Here is a 12,042-nt window from a genome sequence, read left to right on the forward strand (position 1 = left end):
AGATGCTAAAGTGAATTCAATGGATATAAAAGTCTTACTGTGCCGTTTCAATATTTATAGCCTAGAAAAGCTAAAATAGCAGAAAGCATGTTGAGTACGTGTGCTGGGCAGCATCCTTTGTTTTCTTCAATATTCTTCATTTCAGTCAACGTCCGTCAAGCACACAACGGCACAGTGGTTAGCATTGCTGCCTCACAGTACCAGATTCTGAGCTTGGGTCACTATCTGTGCAGAGTCTACACATTCTCCTCGTGTCTGTGTGGGTTTCCTCTAGGTGTTCCAGTTTCCTCCCACAGTCCCAAAGATGAACTGGTTAGGTGCATTGGCCATGCTAAATTCTCCCTCAGTGTACCCAAACAGGCGCCAGAATGTGGTGACCAGGGGATTTCACAGCAACTTCATTGCAGTGTTAATAGAAGCCTACTTGCGACACTAATAAATAATTTTTTAAAAAAAGCTTTATATTGAGGGGTGCAGGGAGTGGTCACTACACATTTTCCAGGATTCAATTGGCATGTTTTTTACAAACATTTTGAAGGTTACCTATTATTAGACCGAAGTATCTTACAATTATCAACACCTTGTAAAATGGTGTAAAAGCCAGCTCTTATTTTACTCCACAACTGTCCTGATATACAGGAGATACCATATTCTATGCCACAAATGTTGTATTTGAGCAGAGAATTACACCCAGGCAACTTTATAAACTTCTCAAACTTTTGTCCAGCAGATGAACTCTGTTTTTAATTCTTAATCCATTTTAAAATGAGAATCATGCTTTTAATCTTATAACTCTACATTTATATCTATTTAGTCTTATGAGCAAGTAGAATTGGGCAGTTGTTTCAATGAGTTGATCCAGGAGTGGTGAAGGAATCAGATAGTAAATCCTGCATTAATATCTCCATTCTCTTAAAACTCTGCCTCATAATCGGATTCTCTTTAAAATCCTGTATTTATATCTGGATTCCTCCACAGTTCCCTTGTTAACTTGTTGAGAGAACTGCCCAATTACTCCCATTCATCCCATCTTGTTCCCTGCTGCCCTGTTTTGTTTTTCCATTGTACTGTATATAAACACAGGCATAATGTGCTTAATTCCCAGGTTTATGAATTTAAGATTAGTAGAATGAAAGTGAAGATTGAAATCAGACTTCAAGGCTTTACATTCGATCTATGTTGAGGTATGATAGAGCACAGAAGATGGCATCAGGTTGGGCAGGTTCTTTCGTTCTGTATCCTGCTCTTCCCCCATGGTCCTGTATTTATTTATCTCCTCCAGTATTTACCAATTTCCTTTGGAAAGTTCCAATCAAACCTGCATCCACCACCCTTTCAAATCGCCTATTCCAGATCACATTGCCTTTCATAGATTCACAGATTCCTAAATGTTTGCAGCACAGACGGAGACCATTCAGCCCATCATGTATTCATCGATCAACAAAGGTCTGTCCACATGTGTCCCGTTTTCCAGGACTTGGCCCAGTGTCCTGGAAGTTATGGCAGTACAAGTGAATTTCTAAATGTTTCTTAAATTATTCAAGAGTTTTTAACTCAACCATCCTTTCAGGCAGTGAGTTCTAGGCTTCCACCATCTTCTGGGTGAAAATATTCTCCTCAACTCCCCTCTTCGCCTACATTTATTTGCCATTATTTTTGTGTCCTCTCATTACCAGTCCTCATGCCTGGGGTCAATTTCATCTGATCTACTCCGTCAAAGCTTCTCATCAGTTTGAAGACTGCAATTAAATACCTCTCTTTAAACTCTTCCACCCCAAGGAGAACAACCTCAGCTTCTCCATGCCCAACAGCATTCAGATAAACCTCCTCTTTATCTGCTGTGAGATCTTGGCATCCTCAGAAGCAATTTTGCTGTTTATACATCAATTTAAAGGACAAATGCCCGATGGTTTAGCGGCAAGTAAAGGTCTAATTATCTTACCACTCAGAAATGTATAATCCCAGCTGCCTGCCTTGTACATTTTATGTTAAAAATTGCTCGGAGCAAGAAAGGTCCATTAAAGAACAAAGAGAATAAATAACAAAAAAAACAGTATAGCAGAGGAAGAGGCCCTTCAGCCCACCATTTAAGAAAAACTTGGACAGGTACATGGATGAGAGGGGTGTGGAGGGATATGGTCCAAGAGCAGGTCAGTGGGACGAGGCAAAAAATGGTTCGGCACAGACAAGAAGGGCCAAAAGGCCTGTTTCTGTGCTGTAATTTTCTATGGTTCTATGGAGGGGCTAAATAATGAGGAAATCCTGCATTTTACTTTTTGACAGTATCAGTTTATAGGGCAGGCAAAACATTCTATGAGCTTTCAGCAAACTGACTGCGCGTTTTGCAGTTTGAGATTTCCTGTCCAGGAAGACAGCGAGTTCTTCGCAATGACGCGCGCCTCTGATGCAGCAAGAGTTTGTGTCGGAAATGTAATAGTTTCTGCTGCTCGGCCGCTGTGCTGACTCAGAATTTACCTGGCAACCCATTTTCAATGCCCCACTGCCACAGATTGCCACCCCCCCCATTTTGAAAAACCCTGCCTCAGTGCACTCACCCCCAACTCGCTCAGTCTATATTACTGCAAGTGGTTAGCAGGAGCCAGCAGGAGAGTAGGCCACAATCAAATCAGTCATAATTGAATGGCAGAGCAGACTTGATGGGCCAAATGGCCTCCTCCTGCTTCGATTTCTTCTGATCTGTTGACCTGGGGGGGGGATCTTTTCCCAGCCCATGGGAATCATAACGGATGGGGTGGACAATGCAAAGGTCCGTTTAGCTCAGGTGGGGCTTTCTGGTTTTGAGGCAAGCACAGCTGGAAAATCCCTCCCCGATCTCTGATGAAAGAATTGATCTGACACTAACAGCCATCAGCTTAGATATTGGAGCTGTGCAAATATACAGGGTATTATAGAATCAATATTAGGATGTGGTAAGTCATTGGGTACAAATGGCAGGGAGAAGGAATAATTCACGTACCTGCTCTGTGCAGGGCAAGCTCACAGATATGTCCTGCTGTAGAGGGCTCAGATGGGGACTCTGCTGGGCAGTATACAGGAGATTAATATAGTACAGTATTGAAGAACTTTCAAGGATGTCCCCACAGGTATGAAGCAACCTTCGTAGTCCTAAACATAATCCCAATTCTTGGTGCACTCATTAGAACATCCATAATAAGAACATAAGAACATAAGAAATAGGAGCAGGAGTAGGCCATCTAGCCCTTCGAGCCTGCCCCGCCATTCAATAAGATCATGGCTGATCTGTCATGGCTCAGTTCCACTTTCCCGTCCTCTCCCCATAACCCTTAATCCCCTCTCTTATCAAAAACCCATCAACCCGCGTCTTAAAAATATTTAGCGAGGCAGCCTCCACCACTTCAACAGGCAGAGAATTCCAGAGATTCACCACCCTTTGAGTGAAGAAGTTCCTCCTCAACTCCGTTCTAAACCGCCCCCCCTTTATCTTGAGGCTGTGCCCCCTAGTCCTACTGTCCTTTCTGAGCGGGAAGAGTCTCTCCACCTCTATCCTATCCATCCCATTCATCATCTTATACGTCTCAATGAGATCTCCCCTCATTCTTCTAAACTCTAACGAGTACAAACCTCCAAACCTAGCCAGACAAATGCACCAAGGAAATACCCAGTTTCCCAGCAATAATACAAAGCAGAAAGGGTCATTGGCAGCAGCACTGCACTGAAGTGGGGATTTTCTAAATGGGGGTCGCGACCTGCAGGTAGGTAGTGGGATGTTGAAAATGGCACACTGGGTAAACAGGGCAGCACGGTAGCTGTGGTTAGCACTGCTGCCTCACAGCGCCAGGGACTCGTGTTCAATTCCAGCCTCAGGTCACTGTCTGTGCAGAGTCTGCATGTTCTCCCTTTGTCCGTGTGCTCTGGTTTCCTCCCACGTTCCAAAGGTGCGTGGGTTAGGTGGATTGGCCATGCTAAATTGCCACTTAGTGTCAGGGGGACAAACAGGGTAAATAAATGGGGTTACGGAAATAGTGTCTGGGTGGGATCATGAAATCAACAGAGAAAAGGCTGGAAAATCTCAGCAGATCTGGCAGCATCTGTAAAGAAACAAAAGAGCTGACGTTTCGAGTCCACATGACCCTTTGTCAAAGCTAAAAAGCATAGAAAGTGGGAGATATTTCTACTGCAGGGTCAGGGAATGAAAAATGAGTCATTGCCGCAGAAAGGGTTGCTAATGGCTTTCCACAGAGAGAATAGAGGGCGTGAATGGCCAAACGGCAGAGAAGCTAAAATCAGAGGGTAAACTGTGACAGATGAAGATGTGGGGGGTGGGGGGGAGGGAACGGTCAGGGGGGAGGTAAAATTAGAAAAAGCAAAGGGGGAGTAAAGGTAAGGAAAGGGGAGATCAAGTAGGGGAAAGCGTTGGGGGGGAAGAAAAATGAAGAAATATAATAAAGAAATAAAAGGTAGAGAACAGTGAAAATGAAATAAAATTAAAACAAGGCGTCGAGGTGGGGGTGGAGCTAATCATCTGAAGTTGTTGAATTCAATTTGAGACCAGAAGGCTTAATGTGCCCAGCTGGAAGACAAGATGCTGTTCCTCTAGTTTATGTTGAGCTTCACTGGAACATTGCAGCAGGCCAAGGACAGACATATGGGCACAGGAGCAGGATTGTGTGTTAAAATGGCAAGGAATGGGAAGGTCAGGGTTCTGATTGTGCACAGACCAAAGGTGCCCAGTAAAGTGATTGCTCCGTCTATGTTTGGTCTCTCCGATATAGAGGAGGCCACATTGGGAGCAGCGAATCAATGGACCAAATTGAAAGAGGTGCAAGTGAAACGCTGCTTACCCTGGAATGAATGTTCTGGGCCTTGGATGGTGAGCATGGAAGAGGTAAAGGGACAAATGTTACACCTTCTGTGATTGCATGGGAAGGTGCCATGAGTGATAGAAGAGGTACAGTGGAGGAATGGACTCAGTTATCTCAGAGGAAATGGTGTCTACAGAATGCTGATCGAGGGAGTGAGGGGAAGATGTGTTTAGTGGTGGCATCATGCTGGAGTTGGCGAAAATGGTAGAGGATTATGATTTGCACGTGGAGACTGGTGGAGGGAAATATGAGAACAAGGAGGACTCTATCCTTGTTCATGAGTTGCTGTAAAAACCCATCTGGTTCACTAATGTTGAAGGAAATCTGCCATCTGGAGTACTGTGTGCAGTTTTGGTCGCCGTACTTACAGGGAGAGAGCAGGTGAGCGTCACCGTACTTACAGGGAGAGAGCAGGTGAGCATCAAAAGAACAAAGAACAAAAAGCACAGGAAACAGGCCCTTTGGTCCAACGAGCCTGCGCTGCCATTTTAACAATGTGCTTTTCCTCCTCTATCCTTGACCCATGTCTATGCTTATGGTACCCCCACTGGAAACCAGATTGTGGCGCAAGAGATGGTTCGCACGCTGTTGAAGGCCCAGTTGGCAACTGTAGATGGGAATCCGCAGTTGAGGAAGAAGGAGTACACGTTAGAAGCACCATTTTGGAAAGTGGCATCATCAGAACAAATGCGACAGAGGTGAAGTTGCTGAGAGAGGGATGGAGTCCTTACAGGATATCGGGTGCAAAGAGCTGTAGTCCAGATAGCCGAGGGAGTCAGTGGGCTTGTAATGAATATTGGTCGATAGTCTATTGTCGGAAATGGAGACAGAAAGATCAAGGAAGGGAAGTGTCTGGGATGGACCAGGTGAAGGCGATGAAAGGGTGGAAATTGGAAGTGAATGAATTTTTCAAGGTCTGGACGAGAGCATGAAACCGCACCAAAATAGTCATCAATGTATCGATAAAGGAGTTGTGGGAGGGCACCCAGGTAGGCCTGGAACATAAGAACATAAGAAATAGGAGCAGGAGTAGGCCATCTAGCCCTTCGAGCCTGCCCCGCCATTCAATAAGATCATGGCTGATCTGTCGCTGCTCAGTTCCACTTTCCCGCTTTCTCCCCATAACCCTTAATCCCCTCTCTTATCAAAAACCCATCAACCCGCGTCTTAAAAATATTTAGCGAGGCAGCCTCCACCACTTCAACGGGCAGAGAATTCCAGAGATTCACCACCCTTTGAGTGAAGAAGTTCCTCCCCAACTCCGTTCTAAACCGCCCCCCTTTTATCTTGAGGCTGTGCCCCCTAGTCCTACTGTCTTTTTTGAGCGGGAAGAGTCTCTCCACCTCTATCCTATCCATCCCATTCATCATCTTATACGTCTCAATGAGATCTCCCCTCATTCTTCTAAACTCTAACGAGTAATGTTCCACAAATCCAGTAAAAGGACCAGCCTAGCCAGGATCCATACTAGTACACATTGCTACTCCTTTGATTTGAAGAAAGTGAGATCAGTTAAAGGAGAAGTTATTGAGAGATAGAACGAGTGCAGCCTGGTGAAGGAGAGTGGTGATGGATGGGAATCGTTTAGGCATCTTTTCAAGAAAGAAGCGAAGAGCTGTCAGGCCATCCTGATGTGGGATAGAGTGACATGGAGGTCCACATGGTTTTGTACAGCTGTCGCAGAGCATATCCCACTCTATATTCTAACTCTCTTGAAATCTACATTAGGCTGGGAAGGGAGACAGTGGTGCAGTTGTAATATCACAAGACTAGTAATCCAATAGCCCAAACTAATTGTCTAAGGACGTGGGTTCAAGCCCTACCAATGGAAGCTGGGGGGATTTGAATTAATTTAATAAATCTGGAATATAAAGCCTGTCTCAGTAATGGCCACCATGACAGCTGTCATGAGTTGCTGGAAAAACCCATCTGGTTCACTAATGTTGAAGGAAATCTGCCATCTGGAGTCCTGTGTGCAGTTTTGGTCGCCGTACTTACACAAGGATATTTTGGCCTTGGAGGGAGTGCAGAGGAGGTTTACTAGGCTGATACCGGAGTTGAGGGGGTTGAGCTATGAGGAGAGGCTGAATAAACTAGGCTTGTACTCGTTAGAGTTTAGAAGAATGAGGGGAGATCTCATTGAGACATATAAGATGATGAATGAGATGGATAGGATAGAGGTGGAGAGACTCTTCCCGCTCAGAAAGGATAGTAGGACTAGGGGGCACAGCCTCAAGATAAAAGGGGGGCGGTTTAGAACGGAGTTGAGGAGGAACTTCTTCACTCAAAGGGTGGTGAATCTCTGGAATTCTCTGCCCGTTGAAGTGGTGGAGGCTGCCTCGCTAAATATTTTTAAGACGCGGGTTGATGGGTTTTTGATAAGAGAGGGGATTAAGGGTTATGGGGAGAGGGCGGGAAGGTGGAACTGAGCAGCGACAGATCAGCCATGATCTTATTGAATGGCGGGGCAGGCTCGAAGGGCTGGATGGCCTACTCCTGCTCCTATTTCTTATGTTCTTATGTTATCCTTACCCAGTCTGGCCTACCTGTGACTCCAGAGACACAGCAATCTGGTCACTCAGTTCAAAGGCAATTAAGGATGGAAAACAAGTGCTGACCTTGCCAGTGGATAAGTATTTGGTTCGTTAGCCTTTTTAATTATTTTTGAATTTAGCCATTACGTTTTAGTGACTTGTTTGCGTGGTTCTCAGATTTCTCTTTGCAGTTCTCCCTTTGGCTTTCTGCCATTTAAAACATTCTCATGCCAGTGTTTCCAGTCCCGAGCGAATGCCCCGGGGCCCTGAACTTGTCACACGCTGGCCTGGCAGACTGCCAAACCTCCATGCCTGCCCTGGAGTCTCCAGGAGCTGAAGATTAATCTCCAGAACGCTGCAAACAACCCCCTGGAGAAACATTATTGCTGCATTTAGAATCATGAAGCAGATTTTTTTTTGAACACTTTCATTCATTGATTTATAAGGAAATTGAAGAATGAGCGTTGTTTATCTAACGGCCAAGATTATTCCAGTCCGATGTCAAAGAGATTGCTTGCTTTCCAGTTGGCTGTGAGAAGGGATGTGTGTGTGTCTGTGTGTGTGCCTGTGTTTGTGTGTGTGTGGGCATGTATGTGTGCATGTATGTATGTGTGTGCACCTATGCGTGGACGCATGTCTGATGTATAAAGTAAGTAAAGTTTTATGTATGTGTGTGTGCATGTTTGTGCATGTGTGTGGGTGTGTGCACATACATGTGCACGTTTGTGCGTGCACATATCATAGAATCATAGGATTTCTCAATTTTACCTCACTCCAGCCCCATTTCCCCCCGTCCCCACATCTTCATCTGTCACAGTTTACTCTCTGATTTCAGCTTCTCTGCCGTTTGGCCATTCACACCTTCTATCCTCTCCATGGACTACCATTAGCAGTCTGTCCCCCTGGTTTCTGTGGCTATGACTTATCTTTCAATCCCTCACCCTGCGGTATAAATACCTCCCACTTTCTACACCTTTTAGCTTTGGCAAAGGATCGCCTGGACTCAAAACGTCAGCTCTTTTCTCTCCTTTCAGATGCTGCCAGACCTGCTGAGATTTTCCAGCCTTTTCTCTTTTGGTTTCAGTTTCCAGCAGTAATTTGCCTTTATCTTGGGTGGGATTGCGGTCGGTGCAGAGTCGATGGGCCAAATGGCCTCCTTCTGGACGGTAGGGATTCTATGATCCTCTCGCTGTCCTATAAACTAAGCTTAGTTTTGAAAAAAAAAATGGGAAGTTCTGTTTATAGCGCTTGTTTTGTAGAAGGCATTGTGGACTTTTGATGTGGAGGGAAAAGCTCAGTATTGTCTGATACTATTTCAGCTGTGTGCACTTTGTGACAGGAGAAGGTAAGAATTGGGAGAGAGATTTATTAGTAAATGTACAGTAAATTCTGTTTCGATTGTGATTGCAGCGGCAGTACTGCAGTTTGCCTGGCCAGTGGACTCTGCCTGAGTCTCGAATTTCCCGCCGTGAAGGCAAGCTATAATATCAGAGTTTGACAAATATGGAATTTTCCGGCTGTGCTCCCCCTTCCTGCTGGAGATCAATGGACCTTTGCATGGTCCGCGTTCCGCCCGCTAAAATTCCCGTGGCAAGCTGGATGGGAAAATTCCATCCATTATCTCACTGTCCCTGGGTGCACGAGAACCTTTCGCTGCTGAATTAATTTCGAAATGAGATGATGTCTCAGAAAGAGGACATCCACTGAGAGTTTTAATGACGGCTGTACGCGAGAAAGGGCAGTCGCCACATCATAAGGACATAAGAACATAAGAAATAGGAGCAGGAGTAGGCCATCTAGCCCTTCGAGCCTGCCCCGCCATTCAATAAGATCATGGCTGATCTGAAGTGGATCAGTTCCACTTTCCTGCTTTCTCCCCATAACCCTTAATTCCCTTGTCTATCAGAAACCTATCTACCCGTGACTTAAATATATTTAGAGAGGTAGCCTCCGCCACTTCAACGGGCAGAGAATTCTAGAGATTCACCACCCTTTGAGTAAAGAAGTTGCTCCTTAACTCTGATCTAAACTGCCCCCCAACTCTGATCTAAACTGTCCCCCATCAACCACAGACTTCAATGGATGCAGCAAAATGTAGTCATTGATGTGACACATCCCACCTCCCGGGGAGGTTTATTGATGGGATGGTAACAGGCAGAGATAATTGGTTACTGCCCTATTACGTTTCCACCTAAAAGCAGCATGTTGATCTGGTGAGCTCTGCATTCCAAAGGTGCATCTTAAACAATAAATCTTTCATAAATAAACGGCTGCCAATTTTCTCTGGCAGGCTGGTGCTCGGTAACTGAGTGTTTAACCTGATTTTGGACATCTATTTTGTATCTATGTTACTGACGGGAGGAATTTGCAAAATGCTGACACCAATTTCCTCTGGTTCAGAACGTGGTCCAAATAAATTGGGCACAATAAGTAGTCTCACAACACCATGTTAAAGTGTCAAATGGGCATGTTAAAGTGTTAAATTTAATCAGGTTAAATGGGTGGCACCATGGCGCAGTGGTTAGCACTGCTGCTTCACAGTGCCAGGGCCTCAGGTTTGATGCCCGGCTTGGGTCACTGTCTGTTTGGGGTTTGCATGTTCTCCCCGTGTCTGCCTGGGTTTCCTCCGGGTGCTCCAGTTTCCTCCCACAGTCTGAAAGACGTGCTGGTTAGGTGCAATGATCCAAACAGGCTCCGGGGTGTGGCGACTAGGGGAATTTCACAGTAACTTCATTGTTGTGTTAATGTAAACCTTACTTGCGACTAATAAATAAACTTCCAACTTTTCAGTCCAACAGGTTTATTTGGAATCATGAGCTGTTGGAGCACTTCTCCTTCATCAGCTGAGTCGTACTCACCTCAAGGCCACTCACCTGATGAAGGAGTTCTGAAAGCTCCTGATTCCAAATAAACCTGTTGGACTTTAACCTGGTGTTGTGAGACTTCTTACTGTGCCCACCCCAATCCAAAGCGGGCATCCCCACATCATTAATAAATTGGAAAATGGATCTGAAACACTTCTCCCTGGAAGGTTAACATATTGTATAATGTTAGTAGAAAGTGGAAAGATTGTACTTCATTACACATCCGATGTTACATGAATGGCAAGCAATGGCCGTTTGGTAAAAATGGTTTGCTGAAAAAAAAATTGAAAGACAGTGCACTAGAGCAAAAGTTGATAGAGCGACAAAGAGCCAGACACTGATCCAAACAGACCTATTCAAACAATAAGAATGGCCATCTAGTATCCTGTCAGTAGTGTACAAGTATGGGGTAGCAAGGTGGCACAGTGGTTAGCACTGCTGCTTCACAGCATCATAGATCAGGGTTCGATTCTCGGCTTGGGTCACTGTCTGTGTGGAGTTTGCACGCTCTCCCCGTGTCTGTGTGGGTTTCCCCCGGGTGCTCTGGTTTCCTCCCACAGTCCAAAGATGTGTAGGTTTTGGTGGATTGGCCGTGCTAAATTGTCCCTTAATGTCAGGGGGACTAGCTCGGATAAGTGCATGGGGTTATGGGGGTAGGGCCTGGATGGGATTGTTGTCGGTGCAGACTCGATGGGCAGATTCTATGAAAATACCTACATTAGAAGAATTAAGTCTGTGATTTGCAGATGCAAAGTTCCATTGAAGCTTGATAACAAGCACGGTGACTGATCAGTAACCATAAACCTTGGTGTCTCAAGCTTTATACTGATGTACTACTGTTCTCCTAACAAATGAACCCACAGCTTGTATGTACCATCCTTAATAAGTGGTCGGTTCCTTGTGTCTCATACAGTAAATAAGCCCTAGATATCATATCATTATAACAATGTGATAGGGTGAGCTACTAGTGCGAACCTTCCTCTTCTGCCCTGCTTCCTCTCTCTGCTACCTTTTCTCAGTTTCCACATCATTCTGCAGCCCCGGAAGGACTTGATTCTGACTGAAACAGGCTTTCCCTTGGTATATCGATCAAAAGCTCTGACTTCTTTCTCAGTGTCCAACATCCCTTCCTTGAAAATGCAATAAATTAGCATAGATTTGAGGCTACTATCAGATCAGCCACGATCTTATTTAACAGGCTCGAGGGGCTGAATGGCCTATGCCTGCTCCTTGTTTGCACACAAAGAACAAAGAAAATTCCAGCACAGGAACAGGCCTCCATCCCTCCAAGCCTGCACCGACCATGCTGCCCCGACTGAACTAAAACCCCCTACCCTTCCATGGACCATATCCCTCTATTCCCATCCTATTCACGTTTTTGTTAAGACACCCTTTAAAAGTCATTATCGTACCTGCTTCCACTACTTCCCCCGGCAGCAGATTCCAGGCACCCACCAACCTCTGTGTAAAAAACCCTGCCTCGTACATCTCTGTTAAACTTTACCCCTCGCACTTTAAACCTATGCTCCCTGGTAACTAACTCTTCCAACCTGGGAAAATGGTCATATATTTGTTATACCTCTGACAGCGCAACTTAGTACTTCAACTAACCAAGAAAAATAAGTCAAAAGCAGCTGGAAGTTGCATCGTTGACCTTTTTGTGTTGGTGAGGCTAGGGCTAGGGCCATCCCGATGAACTCATGTTCATGATTAAGCTGGTTAATGGCAGATTGTGGATTAAGTCAGCATCAGAGTCTGTTTGGCCTCTGATCTAAAGGAGAGGTGGTGGCCTAGTGGTAA

The 12,042-nt window shown here is 45.2% G+C and overlaps 1 protein-coding gene across 3 annotated transcripts in view; it reads right to left on the reverse strand.

The window, feature by feature from the left end:
* Positions 1-12,042, reverse strand: part of ncam2a (neural cell adhesion molecule 2a) — a 1,336,232-nt gene that overhangs the window by 293,706 nt on the left and 1,030,484 nt on the right. The window lies entirely within an intron of this gene.

This window comes from Carcharhinus amblyrhynchos, chromosome 15 (assembly GCF_965287045.1).
Source record: "Carcharhinus amblyrhynchos chromosome 15, sCarAmb.v2.hapA, whole genome shotgun sequence".
In the NCBI taxonomy this organism is placed as follows: Eukaryota; Metazoa; Chordata; class Chondrichthyes; order Carcharhiniformes; family Carcharhinidae; genus Carcharhinus; species Carcharhinus amblyrhynchos.